Source organism: Pezoporus wallicus, unplaced genomic scaffold, assembly GCF_028554395.1.
Source record: "Pezoporus wallicus isolate ANWC-B61680 ecotype Strahan unplaced genomic scaffold, APGP_CSIRO_Pwel_v1 contig_1035, whole genome shotgun sequence".
Taxonomy (NCBI): domain Eukaryota; kingdom Metazoa; phylum Chordata; class Aves; order Psittaciformes; family Psittacidae; genus Pezoporus; species Pezoporus wallicus.
The window spans coordinates 429,582-447,742 of NW_026636811.1; the positions used below are offsets into that span (position 1 = coordinate 429,582).

The 18,161-nt window shown below is 39.7% G+C and overlaps 1 long non-coding RNA gene across 1 annotated transcript in view; it reads left to right on the plus strand.

The window, feature by feature from the left end:
• Positions 1–14,583, plus strand: part of LOC130595232 (uncharacterized) — a 39,129-nt gene extending 24,546 nt beyond the window's left edge. Inside the window, exon 3 of the long non-coding RNA XR_008971264.1 lies at positions 14,455–14,583. This is a non-coding gene — a long non-coding RNA (uncharacterized LOC130595232). The remainder of the gene's footprint in view (positions 1–14,454) is intronic.
• The last annotated feature ends 3,578 nt before the right edge of the window (positions 14,584–18,161 follow it).

Consider the following 18,161-nt stretch of genomic DNA (forward strand, 5'->3'; position numbering starts at 1 on the left):
CTTGGAGGGGAAGCAGGTTCCTCCTCCAAGCAAGCAAACCCATAAACCAGTGTCTCCTCCCACAGCAATACCTTCCTCAGCATATAGGCTAGGAACTACACATACTACAGCATTACAACCCTGTGTTTAGTTCTGGTTGCTGGCTAAGGCAGTAGTTTTCCTCATTGCAGGATCTAATGAAGATGTAATGGACCATGACTGGAGTTGTGCATCTCAAGGTGTTGTGATGCAGGTGAGCACAGTGAGGAAGGTTACTGGGCAGAGTCTGCAGTGAAGAGGGATGAATGCTGCTTTTAATGAAGAAACTGAGCAGAATTACAAGCAGCAGATTAATTACTTTCCTCAAAAGGAAAATGTGCTTTGTTTCAAACTGGTTGTTCCAGTGAGCCTTGCATTGTATAACACTCACCTGAGACAGAGGCTGCCAGGCTGTCCCAACCTTTAATTGACTAATTAATAGTTATTAATTAGTATTCCCTGCAGTTGTAGTCTCAACCATGAGTTAATTGATTCTGATGGGGAATTAAATGTCCCATGTCAGAGATGAGTGCCCATAACAGCATTCGAGGCAGCTATTTTGTGTGATAGACTAAACCAAACCTGCTTTATATGTGTATGCACACCGACACAAAATTGCACAAACCCTTGGTTTTGTTTATTTAAACTTATTGCTCTGTGCCTGTTGGATCATGTGGTTTGTAAACTCTTAATGGAGACACTTAATTCTTATCTAACAGGGAGAGAGGGGATGCTATTTTGAAACCGTGTACTCCGAGGTGGGATCTGTTTCGCTCTGAAAACTGCTGTAAAAACATCTGCCTTTCCAATTCACTTCTGTCATGAGTTAAAATCCTCTGGAGATAGGAGCTATTTGGTAGATTTGATAGTTAAGTATTGCAGCACTGACAGGCTGCAGTATTTCATAGCAACATAAATATCATTGTGTCTGTTCAGTTTATTAGGTTAAGAGGTTTCGGAAAATAACCTCTAATGGGCAGCGTGATTTGATAGGCAGGTGCAGCTGACAGAACAAACATTAGTTTTCCTGTTCAATTTACACTCTTTTCTACAGTTGAGGCCCTGCTAAGCAGGAGCTGGTGGCTGGCACTGACTTTGGTTAGCCAGTGTTGTGCTGTCTGAATCTTGTGGTGGTGCAGTAAAACTGAGCCTGAAGGAAGCCTTACTCAAGGCTCTTCAGGAGTTTCCTGTAGGCTTGTCACTACTCAGATTCAAGCTGTCAGATTTTATGTTATTATAAGGGCTCCCCGCATCTCTTAGCTCAACATATAAACATAGTAAATATACATTAATATATTAAAATGGGACTCTTCAAACTCTGAAGCAGTGTGGGTCATCGTCGTGTGATGGGCAATATGAAAACCATGCAGGATAAAATCCTGACCCTGTTGAAGCTGATGGGTGTGTGCTAAGTGGTAGAATCAAGATACCACCAAGGTTATGTGAAGAACATCTGATAACCTGGTCTGCAGGAGGTGCCACTTGCTGGGATGTGTTGGGCTTCATGACTGCTGCCAATCTACAAGAGCAGAGTGGAATCCAAGTTGTCTCGCAACTGCGAATGCTAAACCCAGAAGTGAAATTGTGCAGTTCATCTCCAAAAAAAACACCGCCAAACCTTCCTGTCACCTCCTCATGGGATATTTTATATTGCTTAATATCCTTGGTTATTGATTAGGACCCTTGATGGAGGAGAACCAAAGCCAGTTTGATCTTCTCTAAAATGATGATTGAGGGGGGAACGGAGATGAGGGGAAGCTGCTAAATGGTTCTAACTGAGCACTTTAGGCTAAGCCACCAAATGCCTGATTAACATTTAAAAGGAAGAGGGCTGCCCTGCAGGTGAGAAAAAGGGATGCTAAATTATTTTGAGAAATTCAGGTGTCAGGCAGGGATGGGGAAGATTTACATGTTAATGGGATCCTCAGCAGGAGAAGGAACTTTGGAGAGGCGATGGCAGACAAATAGATGCACCCATCTGCACCTTCAGGTGTTATCACATAAGTTCTAGTAGTCTAACACTTTTTTGTGACATAAATAAAAATGAGCAAAGAGTTGTGGTCGGAAGGGGTGGCCTGTGCAAGAACCTCATGTTACTGGTGAAACCTCTTCATAGAAGAGGTTTTCCCACCTGGCCTGACCATATAGTTTAAGTATGCAGTTTAAGTCTTTAATGTGTGTGGGAGTTTGGGTGCCCGCAGCGCAGAGCTGAACACTGGGGAGGATGCTGCTTTCTGTGAACTTGAAAAGAAGAGACAGAGACGGGGAGCATTCCTGATGGGACGTGACATACACAGCTGAGCCCAGCTCCGAGTCTTGCTGAGATCACTGTAACTAAATTGTAAGAGAGTACTTGATGGGGCCAGGTTTTATTTTAGACCTTAAACAAGATGAATTTTCTGTTGTTCTCATTTAATATGGTTTTCTTTCTAATATTTGTACTTATTTTTCCAGCTAGAAGTTTGTAAAGTGAGCCAGGTTTTACAGTGAACCGATGCAGCCTGCCCATACCTTCTCTTGAGAAGGTACATCTTGTCCTGAAACACCCTTTCCAGGCGATGTATGAAATAGTGGCATTTTATAAGCTTATTAAATTTCTGACTCGTGTTTACTTTAATAAACTTTGAGTTAAACTGAGGCTGGTGACAGAAGCAAATAAAGCACTCTGCTGTCATCTGCTTACTGAAAAATATTTTACATGAAGAATCCAATAACCATGGCAATAGGTTGTTTTTCCCCCCCTCCCTGTGTTAATACACAGAAGCCTGATAAGCTTGCTAAACATTTCTGCAGAATTATCTATTACAGCTAATTCAGCCCAGGCAAGGAATTTGGGTCTGTGGAGGAGCTCTTGGAGATGTCAAGCATTTTATAAATCAGATCATTTTCCTTGGTCAGTAAAAGCCATGGAGATCCAGTCTCTGGGCAGATTGCACTCTTTAATTGAGATGTTAAACTTCGCTTCCTTTCAGAAGCAGTGTGAGTCAGCTCCAGGCAAATCTGAGCATTATAGCGGAACTAAAACAAACATAAAGTGGAACCAATCCTAAATATATTTGCATCTAGATTTTGGCAGACATTGTTATGGCTTTCTGTATTTTATATGCCTTTTTCATTTCCATGGGAAATATTTTTTGGTGAACTTATAAGGTTTTTAAACCACTTTAAGTTGTTGACTCTTCCACTTATGCTAAAGATGCCTCTTGCTTAATTTTAAGCAGACAGAATGACTTTAAGCTTTGCTTCTGCCTTGCCTAACTGCATCTGCTAGCAAGTATCTGTGTTCCTGAGAATGCAAAACAGTAAGGAAAGAAAGGAAGAAAAAGTAGAAGATTGTTTTTCTTAGTGCATGAAGATGTATGTAATACCAGAGTGAGGTTTTTGGAGTGACTCAATACTTTTGTGACTGAAGTCTGGCATTTAGCTTCACTGTAACTGGGACAGGACCCCAGCTGAAAATAGAAACCTATCCTGGTCTTGTGCACCTTCTCGCTATAAAAAAATAGATATATATGTAGGAGTTGGTACAGTTTGTATGCATAACATTATAGGCTTTCATTCAAAGGTGAGTTAAGATAGCTGAAGTACTGCTCTGATCTTATCTTTCTCCTTATTTAGCTACCCCGGCAGCAAGGGCAGCAAACTCAATTCGTGGATGGGATTTTAAATGAGTTTGAACTGACGCTAAATTGAAGCTAACCTTTGAATAGGCTCAGAGCTGGCAGGCAGAGTTCCATTCTGTCCTTATTGATGAGTCTAAATGTTTTTATTAGGATGGCTTTGGTGGTGACAGTGCAGCTAAATAATATACTTTCTCTGTTAGCATACCTTTTCAGGTCATGCTATTTTCCTTTAAGTTATGATATCTACAAGAGTGCATTTAGGTAATGCAAAGAAAATAGCTAGAAAAACTCCAACCCTTAAAATAAAGAGGGATTGGGCTTTTTGGCTTATGGGGGCTCTTGATAGCAATAGGAATGGTTTGCAATTACTATGAAGAGTGTGTAAAGAACACTGATCTGGTCGTCTGAGTAGGTGTGTAAAATACCAAATCTACTTCTCTTGTGATGTTAAAGTGTGGTTTTTTTGGCAGTGTATTTTTCTTACATCTTTCAAGGTCAAGCTTAATTAAGAGTTTCAGGTACTTTCACTGTGGGTATTTGTTCTTTCACTTTTTGGAAATACATTGCTAGCCAGATTTTCCATACAATTATAGAATTGTTAATAATGGCTATACCATTCAAAGCTGATCTTTTGTTTTTGAAAGCCATATATACACCAGCTGAATGATTCATCATCAATTATTTAGTTGTATTTCAAAACAGAAGAAATGAATACTATTTCCAGTCAATATTTTAGATCGGCTTTTCAGTCCTACAAGCATTAGATGCACAGTATATGCATTTGATGAATAGCCTTGTTTGACTTTCAGCACTACTTGTATGGGTAAACTCACTTGTACTTGCAGCATAAGAAGAACATAGGATAAAAATGTTGTATAACAAGCCAGTTGTGGAGATGCCTGATGAGCATGCAAATATAATATTTCTCTAATATATACAGCAGTAAGAAACAAGGCATCTTTCCAGTTATAGGTGGTCAATGACAAAGTTTTAAGCAAATATTTTAATACTATGCTGTTATTAGACATAGCCATGCTGTGTTTTTTCTAAAATGAAAGCAAAAGTTCAGGGCCATAATCCATATTTTTAGTTATACCAAGTCTTTGCAAAAAGGAATTAAAAGATGCAGTTACCTAAGTACCTTAGAGTTCTCTGTCAGAGAAGCTCAGGCAAACTGAGCTTTTACTCCATTGGCATGAAGATTTCTGTTTTCATGGTTAGAGCTGGGAATGCAGAGCCCATACTGTTCACCACTGAATACCTCTTAGGAGGCAATAGTTGACACACATAGAGTGATAAAAGTTCAGAGATGCTTGATCTACATGGATACAAAGGCATATTTAAACATCTTTCTGCAGTTTCCTCTCATTATAAAACATATTATACAGTTTCATGCCATTAATGAAGTTCACCCTTAGATAAAACTATTGTGAACATACCAAGTATGATCCATACCACAATGCCTTTTTTTACCATTTCTGCAATATCAACAGATAAGGCTGAATGTAGGTTACTTGTACCCAGTATAGATTCCTTTATGCTGTTAGAATAGTGCAAAGAAGCTGATATAAATGATAATTCAAGTCTAATGCAGTTTGTTCTTTTATATTAGAGAAGCTTTTTGTCCAATAGATATAGTTCTTTATGGACAGAAAAGCTTTAATAATAAAGATCACTCTATTTTGGTGCTAATTTATTATTTTTTGACATTTTAATTATATCCTGCCCCATAAAGTGGTGATTGGTAGTGTCAAGATTCCTAATCTGTGCCCATAAAATACATTTTCCTATGTTTCTTTCCTTCTCAATTTGATTATTGTGTAAAACTCACTCATGCAATCAACATAAAATTGCAGAGAGGAGGGTCCCATCCACCCTTTCCCCTGCCAGGAGCTGCAGAGCAGAGGGATGTAGTGGAAACCTTAGAAATGACTCAGCCTCCAAAAGAGTTATGGGAACAGACTGGAACATTGCTCTGCCCTCTTCTCAGTGGTATAGGGAATAAAAGGCAGTGTACAATGCCATAAGAAATTCTGTACAGGAGTTGGTGTTATTAGATGCTAGTTCAACCATGTCTGGAGTTCTGCTTTATTCCCCAGTGAAAAGTCCTTTACATCTAGGAGAATGTTTTTCAGAATAAAAAGGAGAACAATAAAAATGAGCTTATTATTTTCTTAAAGGCCCTATCCCAAAGCAAAGAAAGATTTTTAAAGAATTTATCTTGTTCCAATGAAGAGCTGCTCTACCGAAGTTTTGCAGATCAAATGTACCAGCCTACAGCTGTACAAATTCTCTTTCACAGAGTATGAATGCTGCAATTTGCTAATGTACATTTTGCTTTTCATAATATTCACAAAACCAGTTTACTGTTCAGAACATGCACAAAGCTGCCATTTTTAAACTTTGCTTCTGAACGCATGGCCTGGTTTTCCCACTTTTAAAAGCAGTTAGGTTGGGTTTTTTCCTTCCCTTGCAGGTGTCTTTTAGATAAACAGAACACTCTTCAGCCTCAAATGAAACAGAAGTCTGAAGGGATGATCCAAATGCCTGAATTCCCTGGCCAGAATGCCAGTGATTCTTTCTATTTACTTAATTTTCATTCAGTATTTTTGGATGCTTCTGGGGCTGTATTTACTGTAACTGCATCCTCTGGGTCAGTCTATGCTCTAATGCAGTTAAGAGTGAATGAAGAGTTCACAGCTAATATCTCAACACCGAGTAAGGATTTCTAGCATCTTCCTTAGGTTACGTTGGTTACAAGTATGATGGTCTCTGTAGACCAAGAAGGAAGTGCTGGTTTGTACTCTTTTAGTTGATTCTGATTTACCAGCATAAATTCCAAGTGTAAATAGCCTTGCACCATGCTGTGAAAATAGCTACAATGCAGAGAAATTTCGCTTGTGAAAACATAGATGAATATTCTCCATAAACCTGTTCTTGCCACCAGGAAAGATGAACAGAACCTCCGTAATAATGCCTAGCAAAAGACTGTGCAGCTTTTGGAGCATTTTGTCCTTATTGTTGCTGCTAACAGCAATAAATAACTACTGCACCTTTTCAGTTCTTCCCTGTAAGTGCTTAGAGGCAGATGACCAAGAGGAGCCTGATTGAGGAAAGAGGCAGAGGAAAGAGTTCCAAAGTAGTATTGCAATACCAGCTGTGTGGATGCCCCATTGCAGGGATTAGTGTATTGTTTTAATGATTTCATGGTTTGGATGCATTTCTTTGAAACACACGCTTGAGCTGCTGTTTACTAAACTGTTGCCAAGGCTTATGCATTCGGGACATTGTGATGGAGGGGAAAAAACACATTGCCACAGATGCAGTGTAGTTTTTTTATGTTTTATTTTATTTTGTCTGCCTGTATTGACTCAGCACCACGGCAGCTGTTCTCTTTTCAAATAGCTTTGTTTTCCTGAGGCATAGTCTATACTTATTTCAGGAAGCTGTAGAGGAAGGAGAGCAAGTAAAGGACTCCAGATGAATTTCTGATCACAACCATTCTCGTACTATTTAGGAGTAAATTTTACATCCATTTGTACTTTTGCAGATGGCCTGAAAAGAAATGGAAACTTGAAAGTTTTAAGACAGAAGAATATTCTGAAAGGATGGGGTGCTAGTATTTTCAACAAGGTGTGCGAGTCAGACCTTTAAGTGCTATGTGTATAGGGCAAGTGTGCCTATTTTACTGGTAAGAAGTAGAGCTGTGGCCTTCAAGTGGTTTGCTCAGTATCTCAAAGTCTGACAAAGCTAAAAACGGGCTAAACTCAGCCTTGCTACTAGAAGAGAATTCCCAGGGAGTGCTTCTGGGGCAAGATCTGCTTTATTCTGTTTCCAAGCCTGAGGCCATCCAGGCAAGGCTCATTAGGTCTGCCGTAGTGATTTGCAGTCCCATTTGGCTGTTTGCTCCCATCTTCCAAAAATGTCGTACTCCCTCACTGAGACAAAAGAATGCAGACCTCGATGAAAGCTAGCATGGTAGGCCCTTCAGGCTGGAAAGATACCTCCTTGTCTGCTACCACACGCTCCAAAGAAAGAACCTGTGTTATCTGTTTAAGAATTAGTTTCCTATGGCACATTTTCTTTCTTTTTGTCATATATTTTGCTGTTCAGTGCTCTTCTTAATTTTTTTTGCTTTCCACTTGAATGCAGAATTCCCAAGAGCTTGTTTTTCTTTCTGCTCTGAGAATATACCATTTGTATACATAAACAGTTGTGAATGCCTGCATGGCACTAAGTTAACTTGCCTTTAGAGATGTCACCAAGACACCTAGTTTTTTCAGTACTTGTAGAAGTTGAGCATCTTAGTGAATCAGGAAAGTGTCAGGGAAATTTCAGAACACTAATGCTGAGCTCTTTGTTTGCAAGTGGGGAGAAATACTATGCAGCCTCTCTTAGGTAATTTGTATTCAGTGGATTCTCCCTCAGTGTCCTGTTATATTAATCCTGAGACACTTGTCACCAGTCAGCCAAAGGATTAAGAAAGAAAACTTTGAGTTGCTCAGAGTTTCCTAGCCATATGCTTGGCCTTAAAGGATGTGTTAAGTATCAGGTGATTCAACTTGAAAACCTCAGCAGCTTCATAATCTCCTGGTTTCTAAAGTCGCTCCAACTACAGATGCCAGAAGAAGCAGCTCCCAGTCTGGCTCGTTGCTGTGCGCATTTGGTACATCTTGCCACTGCTGCTTTAGGAGCAGAGATCCAAAAAGGAAAGCTCTCAGCCATTTCTTTCCTGTCATAGAGTAAGTACCTGAAAATAATTATACCCCTTTACTGGAAATATTTGGCATCGGTGCTGTGGCTCCACCATTAACGTTTTCTACACTTTCTTTCCAGACTGCCAGTTCTTTTTTATTACTGCCTTGTTAGCGTGATGAAATGATGACAATCTTCTATCCTTGCTGTGGACGCAGCCAAATGGCATAAGAACATTTGTCTACAAAAGTAACTGAATAAAAGACTGAAATGGCCAATTAATAACAGCACCTGCTTTACATTATCTGTAGAGCCTGGCCATGCATGCACGCACCACCATCTCTCAAGATTTTGTACATTGAATCTAAGATAGGCTTCTGTTTTAACTAAGTCCAAGTACAGTTCTCCAAAATATTATTTGTTTTTTAAGGCCTCCCACTTCATCCCTTTCCAAAATTGCAAGCAGTTTTGCTGTTTGGATATCAAGTCTTTGGCAAAAGCGTCTGTGCTTAATGGGCCTCTGAATAGAGGACAATTTATCTAATTGAGGGCTGATCTTAAGCCATGTTCTCTTACCGCCATTGCAGAAATGTACAGCAAAGACCCTGGAATTTTGAATGGGCTTGGATCAAAGTCTTGGATAAATGCAAGTCTGGATCTCATTTTTTACAGCTGTTTTTTTAATGTGTATATTGTTTTTACTCAAAAATCCGAAACTGTTCTTGACTTTGGAAAACTCTGTCTACTTCATCTTGGACTTATTTTTCTACTCAAGCTAGGCACAAATGATGGAACATCTCATTTAACACAGCTGTATGTCTCTGCATTAGCTGAATCCGTAGGTGAACAAACACGATGCTATTGAATCACTTTCAGGAAATAAAACGTAATTTTACCATCTAAAATGACGACTCCTGTACAGCTCCCATTTCTGTTGCTAACTCGCTTTTCTGGGCAAAAGCACCTTGAGTAGTAATGTGAAGTTGGGCATTTAATGTCTCTTTGTTTCTATTCTGCGTTGTCTAGCTCTTTATTCTTGCTCTACCACATATACCAATATTAAAAAACAAACTCCCACAAAAAGTGTGTGACTCTGTTAGTTTATACCACTCAACCTCTGTGCGTCCTCTGTTTATCTGCTTCCATGTTCTAGATTTGTCCAATTTAAACTGCAATGTCCTCAGGGCAGGGCATACCTCAGCGTGTATTAATTAGTGTTCAAACCTTTTTCTTCACTGCAGCATGTCAAGCACATCCTCTAGTAGCTGGCTGAGACCTGATGAGCAATAGGAAGGTTATAAAGTACTGTCTGAAATGAGTCTCTGTGTGGTCATTAAAGTGCATTCATTGTCTATCTGCCTATCTTTTCTCTTAGTGTTTTTTCCTTCAGTTCTCCTTGACCCAAAATTACACTCATTTTCCATCAATTTTCAGTCCTCTTTACCTCACCAACTTCCTACTTCAATTCCGCAACAAAATATTTAGAGCCACTTTTACACTCTGCTCTTGAATACAGTCTAGGTCTTTAGAAGGTCAATGCTGACCCTCCCATTTCTTCAACTTTATCTGTTTGTGGATATAAGGAAAAAAGGATGGATTCTTGTGCCAGCTTCTCTTATTTGTGGTCACTTTTGTGACCTATAGGTCTTCTCTTTAAATATTTCTTCTGAAAAAGTGAATTGAGACTGCTGGTCACACTCTTTTACATTCCTGTTGTTGGTACAGGTACTGTGGAACTTGACTTGGGAAGACACTGCCCTGTGTACTTCTGCTAGCTGTCATCATCCTCTGGTCTACCGAAGCTTTCTTCTTCCTCTCAAACACCTGTTTTCATATCTTTCTCTTTGTTGGGTTTTGGTTATACTGTGTTTTCCAGTCATCCCAAACCCTGCTGCATTCCTACTGTTGTCAGTTGCTTTTCTGTTTCCCTATATTAATGTCCTATCCCAAAAGCTTGCTTGAATTGTTGAAAACTACAGCAGTGAAAACTCTTTTTCTGTTTGGAATGCATTTTTGAGAGCCTACACAGGAGTAAGGCTCTTGTAAATCTGAAAGCATAATTGCATTAGCAAAGTAGATGTGTGTTTTGATTTGTGAAGGGGAAAAAGAACCACAGAAAGAGAAGTCCAATTTAGCTGCTTGATACTTTTTGTTAGCTAGGTCTGCTGCTAGTGTTTTGATGTTAGCCCAGTTAAATGTTATCACTGAAGCCTGTGTGCTTTCAATAATGTTTCTTGGAGCAGAATGATATTTTAATTGCCCTCCTGATTGTCACATGCTTTGGCCAGGTATTGGCAATGAGAGTGAAAGTTACTGATTTGCCAGTAGTGATGCAGCTGACAACGGTACAATTCTGGATGTCTGGAGAAGTAAAAACTGGGTTTCCTGCCCTTGTAAAAAGAGAAGGCTTGTTCTGAGATGAAGCCTTAGGATGTGGTGCAGGAAGTTGTCTCTTACATCTACATTTATTGCACGCTAAAATGACTGCTCTTGACCTGTGTCTCCAAACACCCTTGTGTACCTGTCTGCCTCTCTGATTGGCACAGTCTTCATTTTAGAAACATTTTCAAAGCATTCAGAGTTGCTTCCCTGCCTTATAGGTGCCTACAATTTCCTGGGCTGACATCTGCAAAGCTGCTTGTTGTAGTAATGCCATCCTACCACTACCAAGCTACCTTCTGCTCCTGTTCAAGCCAAAGCCCAAGAGCTCTTAAAGTAGGTCTCTGGAATGCAAGATGGAAATGCTTGTCTTGCAAACGTGTGCAACTCCGTAAGTGTGCTTAGAGCAAAGCTGGTGTCCACCATTCTCTGCATTGGAAAGCATAAGGGCAGAATGCTAAGTGCACAGTAACAAGACAGTAATGAGTAAGGCATGTATAAATACAGAGTGGGGATAAGAGGGGTATTTTGTGCATTAAGACATGGTCGCCTGAAACAGCTGACGCAGCTTGCGTATGGAGCTGTGAAAGAGTGGATGCTTGGTGAATGATCCCAAGCAAGGGGCAGGGGGAGCAGGTCTGTTTATAGCCCTTCAATCTGAAATATCAAATCACTTACCGAAGCACTTCAGCCCCACTCTTCTCTACCACACCATCCTTGAGTCCTTGGCATCGCACACACTGCATAGAGAGCCTGAGCACTCAACTTGACACTGGAGCTTCTGAGAAGCAGCCTTGAGGTTCAGAAATGCAGTGCTGAGTGGGAGTTGTGTCTCTTCTGAGAAGGCTGAGGATCCGGGTGCTAATCTTGCACCACATCAGATTTGCACAGTTGTTTGAGAATCTTCAGCACAAAATGTGCAGGTTTTGTGCTGTGCTGGGTGGAGTGGCCTCATGTGAGAACCAGAGGCTGTCTGTGCTTTTGTGTTCAAAGAATTGTTGGTGCCTAGCAGATAGAAATCTAGACTTTCATGTCTGCAAGAAAGCACAGAGAGGAGATGAACTGCTAAATGGGAGAGAATGGGTTTATTTCTGATTATTTCAAGAGAATTGCCTCTTTGCCAGCAGCTGAGAAAGAGACCGGAGCTATTAGATTTTATCTGAGAATAAAAACTATAAATTGAGTATTTTGTAATTTGAGCCAGTAGATGTCAGCAATTCCTTTTGAAATGGCTCTGGAAATGCAGCAGTAAATGGACCAACTTGTTCACATCCAAACTTTTCTGTGATATAAAAGCATTTGCTGAAAAAAATAAATCAGGAACTGTATAAAATATAGCCAGCAGATGAAGATGGACAGCCTCCTCTGAGTTATTGGTGAGAATGGCATGAACAAATGCGGAAACATTTAGTCTTGATAGCAATAAAATAGGTTCTATTTTAAGGGTATAATCTTTGACTGTTGGGCCACTGCATGACATAGGCTTAACATCCATGGAAGCCTGGTATAGTCTTTAAAACGTGATGGCTGTGGTTCTTTATTTGCATATTTACTTTTGCTTAAGTGCTGCACTAATCCAGATGTATGTTACTGCTGATTAAAGAGGTGGTGGCTCTTTGCCTGTAGTTGGGCATGTATTGTTTCATATGTCCATGTCTAAAGTAAAAGCATCACATTCTTGCAAGGATCCAATTTTTTAATGTCTTTTTTTGGTATATGTTTTTTAGAAGTACGAAGATTGTATGAAGTGTTTTTATTTCATTAGTCAGTAGATCAGGAGTGATACCACTGAAATCTGAATTGGTAGCCACAGTAGAACTACCCCAGTGGGATGAAAATAAAACACATAATGTCCTTATTGCTAGTTTTTGGCCTGTGCTGCTAACGATGCTTACATTAATGTTCTTACATTAGTCCATTCCTTTGACCTTGAGCCAATATCAGAAGTGTTTGCAAAAGGAGCTGAAGACAATTCCTTTATTTTGGCTTTAGAGTCAGCAGAGGGAGCTCACACCCGTTTGGTTCAACTTGACAAATATTGGGTATTAAAGATATTTTAAACTAGGCCATTTTATTTACACACATATGCACACACCCACTCACCCTCTTACAGACGTACATGGGATTCCTAAAGCTCATAATCAGTACCTTAGCAGGCTGTTTGACAAGTCTCTCTCTTATCCTCATGCCAGACAGCTCATAAAAAAGAGGGTTCAAATGAACAATTGTTCAAAACAGTCCCCCAAAATGATTCTCTTTTACTTATCTCAGGGCAGGGTGAGGGAAACAACATGGCACTCCATCCTGTGGTCAGGAGTTGGTGCTCAACTGAAGAAATGCAGTGAGCTGTGTGTTAGCCTGGACCTCTAAGGAAGCTGGATGCTTCGGGTGTGCAGTCATTTAAAAAGACATTTAAACCAGGCTATTGTCAATGTTTTAGCATGAGATTAGTAAAATATTTTTTTCCCTTAATTTGATTGGGAAAAGGTATATTCTGATTCATTTGGTTGCATACTAAGCTGCTTCCCTTCTGTTTCACATGAATAAAAATTAGGCTTTTGCCATAGGTCAGCACTATTTTCTGGAATATCATTTGGATCAGTTAGTGCAAGTCAGAGGCAGAGTCTGTGGAAGATCTTTTCTGCTGCAGCCCTGTACTAAGTGTTGTTTCATTATATTTTGTGTATACATCTGATGTTTAGAGAATTCTTAACTAGGTTATAATTACTGGATGTAAGAGAAATACAATTTCTGCATACAGATCTTGAGCCACTTCAGGTGAGGAAGCATTTTTAATTCATTCTGGCAGGGGGCAGTTAAGTGACTTTCCCAAGGTCATGGAGCAGATAGCTGGCATCGCTGGGAATAGACACCATTATCTTCTCAGGTTTCTGGGTGTTGCTCATCTATACTGCCACGTCATTGCCTTGGGCAAATGGAAGGATTTCTATTTTCTGATGGCCTTAAAGTTTTCAGATGTTTGTTAACGCATCATGCATTATTTCCCCAGATACTTTTTCATTGTAACTGAGAATGTTTTAACCTGTTGATTGTATTGATTTTTGATGTGGAAATAGCAGGCTGCTCCATTTCAAACTAAATTTCAAGGGCATGAAGATTGTTAGAATGGAAAAGCCACTTAGCTCAACACAGTTTCTTTTATTTTTATCTCAGTCATGCACAGAAGTCTGTGAAGTCCTAGTCTTATTTTCTCTATCCTGGATGGAAACCTGGTTACTTTAGATGCTAGAACAACTGGGAGGAAAAAGTAAAGCTCATCTACTGTATAGGCAGACATGTAACTGGCTGTGCTTGTGCTAGTGACATCTGATAATATGGCATTTGCATCCAGCCTCCCTGCCTTTGTGTGGTCCTGCTGCACCACTTCTAGGGCAGTGCTGTGAGATGTTCCTCCCTGAACCAGTGACAGATGGTGGCTGTCCTTCTGAGGGTTCAGCTGCAACCTTGTGAAGCAACAACATCCTTACATGGTTTGTATTCTTCTAAACTTTGAATGCGTTTCTGTGTTCTGTCTCCCACCACTGTGATTTTCATTTTTTCCCCCTTTAATTGCAGCCCCAAGATAGGATTACGGCTCTTAGGAATTGTCCCTAAGTCCTTTCCTTTGGCTGCATGCTGCATAATTTTTCCATTTAATATGGTTTTCTTGTTTTGGTCAATTGCTCCTAGTCCTGTTACTTTATAGTGATCTACATTTGATGCACATTTTCCTTTACAGGCCCAGCCATCTCCCTCAGAAAGTCATTCCCTGTGCACGATGGGCCTGAGCCAACATACACGGAACACTGTGGCAATATTCCCATTGTTCGCAACAAATATGAAACCTGAAGCTAAGGATGAACCAGCACTCTCATCAGCCATACAGGTTTGCGAACTGGATTCATGCAGACCTTGGGGATGTGGGTAGAGAAGGAAAGAGCACTTAGTCCAGAGAATTTTTATATCATAGCTCATAATTTCCTGAAGAAACTGCAACTTGTTTTTCCCCCTTCTCTCCAGAGGCTTTTGCAGTTGCCTTTCTACACATGCCTTTTCCGAATCCCTAGGAAGAGCCACTGAAACAGAGCTCTCTTCTGTCTGTTCACTGGTTATTGTGTGTTGCAGAGCTACATTTTCCTGCGCCTCCAGAGCCGTCCACCTGTGGAGGTCAGGGTTTTTGGGCTGCAAAGTTGGTCAAGACATGAAATGTAGAGGTTTCAAATGGGTAACTGGCTCCGGTTCCTATCGATCTCCATCTGCTTTCAGTGAGCTCAGCTCTACCCATGTCAGGAAGGTGAAATCTTATGCTATGATTTTAGGGCATTGAGAAAATAATGTGATGGGAGAAGGAGCAACAGCAGCTAGTCTAGGCGTTATCTTCTAATCCCCTTTCTATTTCTGTAATTTTAGTGTATTCCCTGTGGTATTTTAAAATACAGACTAAAAAACCAAAAAGGGTGTGTGTACTGTTCCTCCCCTGCCCCCCCAGCAGCAAGTTTCTAAAGCACTGAGTCGCTGGCAGCTGCAGCGTGACAAAATGATGCAGTTCAGGGTAGCTCCCTCTTTGGCACAGGCTGGAATGAAATTGGGGAAGACATGAAATTAAAAAGAGCTCGTTTAAAATCGAGTGCTGATTACCCACTTCCATAAATACATTGGAACACAAGAAATTTATTGCGCTTGGCCATATTTGCAAGCTGCTTTTTGGAAAAGGATACAAATACACTGTGGATAATATACTTTAGCTGCTTGACTGGCAGACGATCTCTCTGTGGTTCTACTGAAAAGCAACTTAGGCTAGATCCTTCAGTAGGATGGGTGTCAGGGCTTAGTTTTCATTCTTTCCATGATGCTTAAGAAAATTCGGGAAGTACAAGAGAGCTTGAGAGTGTGATTCTACTGTAAAATGCAAAATCATAGTACTTTTCAACAAATGAGAAGTATAGAAGGTATCGCTCTGGGTGCTAAGTCACAGAGCAGACTAGATTTTCATAAACAGTATGATGAGTCAAAAAATATAGCAATATAGACTAAGATATTCTACATAAAAATGTCTTCTTGGCTGTAGTACTATTAAATCAAAGGAGTAGACGTCTATAAAACAAAGACGTAGCATTTCAAATCTGTTCATAGAAGGCTCTTTCTAGTTTTAGGACTAGATGTTGACATGGGGTCAGTCCAGAATCCTAAGCAGAGATACCAAGATCTTAGCCAAACAAAAACACAGGGTTGGAAGTCTGTGGGTTTAGTGTGTGTATGTGTGTGTTGTGTCTTTAATTTTCCCCCAAAGTGACACTGCTTTTTATGAATGTACCAAACAGAATTTGACAACAAGCAGGAAATTAAACAAGTTATCTCTGAATAGTGCGTATAAAATATTCCAAAAGAAAGGGAGCTAACAGAAACCAAATTGCAGTGTGACACTGAGCCTTTTGATATCGCACAGAAGACATTTAAAAAACATTAGAAGCAGAACATGAGTCTGAGAGACAACACTGTCGTCTGAAAAATCTTCTCTGATTTAGTTGCCTCCAGAGCAGGACCCAAGCCCCAAACTCATGCTTTCCCATACCACGTTTGTTGGATGGACCACTAAAATCTCAGTTTTCTGTTTTTGATTAATGCACTTAATTTCTTTTGTACTTCTATAAAATGATATAAAAATTATCAAGTCATGAATGATAATTCATATTGTGCCTGGAAATCAGGTGTAATCTATATAGGTTTGCTGTACATTGCTAACAGCGATCTGTAAACAAGGGCAAAGACAACTGAGGACAAAGACAACATAACTCGTGCAGGCAATGACAACTGGGACCAGAACAAGTGGAACCGTACACTCAGTCCTTTCACACTTGGAACAAACTGTTCCACTTAAAGACAGGGGAGGGATATGCCACAGAAGTGACTTAGTAGATGTATTATAGATTCTGGTAACAGCAGAAAAAGTTGATATTTTACCTGTTCCCTGCGTGAAGAGGTTTCATCCAGTATCATTTTCTCTGATTTAACCTATGGTTTACTGCTATGATGGGAAGTAAAGGTGGGAATGATATAATGATATGTCTGGTAGCTCTTATGACCATGAAACAAAATTCATTTAATTTTGTTTCATGGTCATAGTTTTTCAAAGTTCTGTTAAAGTACGGATGTAGAGAACATAGAATCACAGAGTCATTGAATAGTTAGGGTTGGAAAGGACCTTAAGGTCATCAAGTTCCAACACCCATTTCTCCAACATGTATTTCTATCAGATTTCAGGGATGTCAGCTGATATTTATTAATGACTTAAAAGTCTGCTTCTTCCCCTGTGTGATTGAAAATGTTTACGAAATTGAAGTTTCAAAGTTTGTTTTAAATCTTCTGCAAATTATGACTGCATCAGCAAATTTGTGTTCACTTTGACCTCTAATGTCAGGTATCATTGCACTGAGTCATATACTGCCTCCAAGCAAGAAGACCGACTCTGGTTTCTTATTTTTCACTGACATGGTATAAATGTAATAATTTTTAGCAGACTCCTGCTGCTTTTTGTAATACTGAATGATATTTGGAAGATAATTCAGCTCCATATCTCACATCCTATTAGATCCCATGTGAATTAAAGCTTCAAATTGTAGTCAAAACAGATGCAGAACTAACACGATGTACTATACAAAAATGCAAGAGAAAACACCAGTTTCAGTCCTGTGATGGGACATAGGTGTGGGTGTAGATATCCACAGTTTACAGGCTGAGAAACCAAGGCACACAGCAATTATTTGTTGACATCATAGTAAGTTAGCCCTAAAGGCCAGGAAAGAACCTGAATCTCCACATCAGTTTGCTTCCTTCAGCAAATTGATACCTATAGCTTTTTGTAATAGGGTAGGCGAATGACAGTTTGATCTTGGAGACTGGAACTGGTCTTTTATTCCTCCTTTGGCAGGCTCTGTGGCATGTGACAAAGATTTTTGATTCTATGGAAGTAGGTTTTTTTTCCTTATCTGCTATAGGTTGCGTTTAATAATGTTACCCAGTGTCTCAAGGTGCTTGAATTGAATGGAAAAAAGTCTGAAACAGATGCCAGGTGGTATTACTGATTGTTAGGCTTTTATTTTAATTATTACTTGGGTACTTCAAGGTAGGGGAAAAAAAAACCCTGTAATAGAATAAAGGAAATGGAAAATTTGACAGATTAAGAGGTGCATTGCTAACAAGGCGTGGTAGCCTGCTTGAGGATAGCATACTGGTACTGCTTAGGAAGGATGATAATGCATGTACAGATGAGACAACATTACAGAAACGTTTGATTTTATATGATCTGCATCTGATCTTCCATTCAAAGGAAGGTGAGACTACAACAGGAAAAAGTTACAGATTTCCTGGATTTCATTGTGTCTACAATAAAACTGAGCCAAAGCTACAAAAACTGTTGCATAGTATCAGTTATATAATATTGAAAAC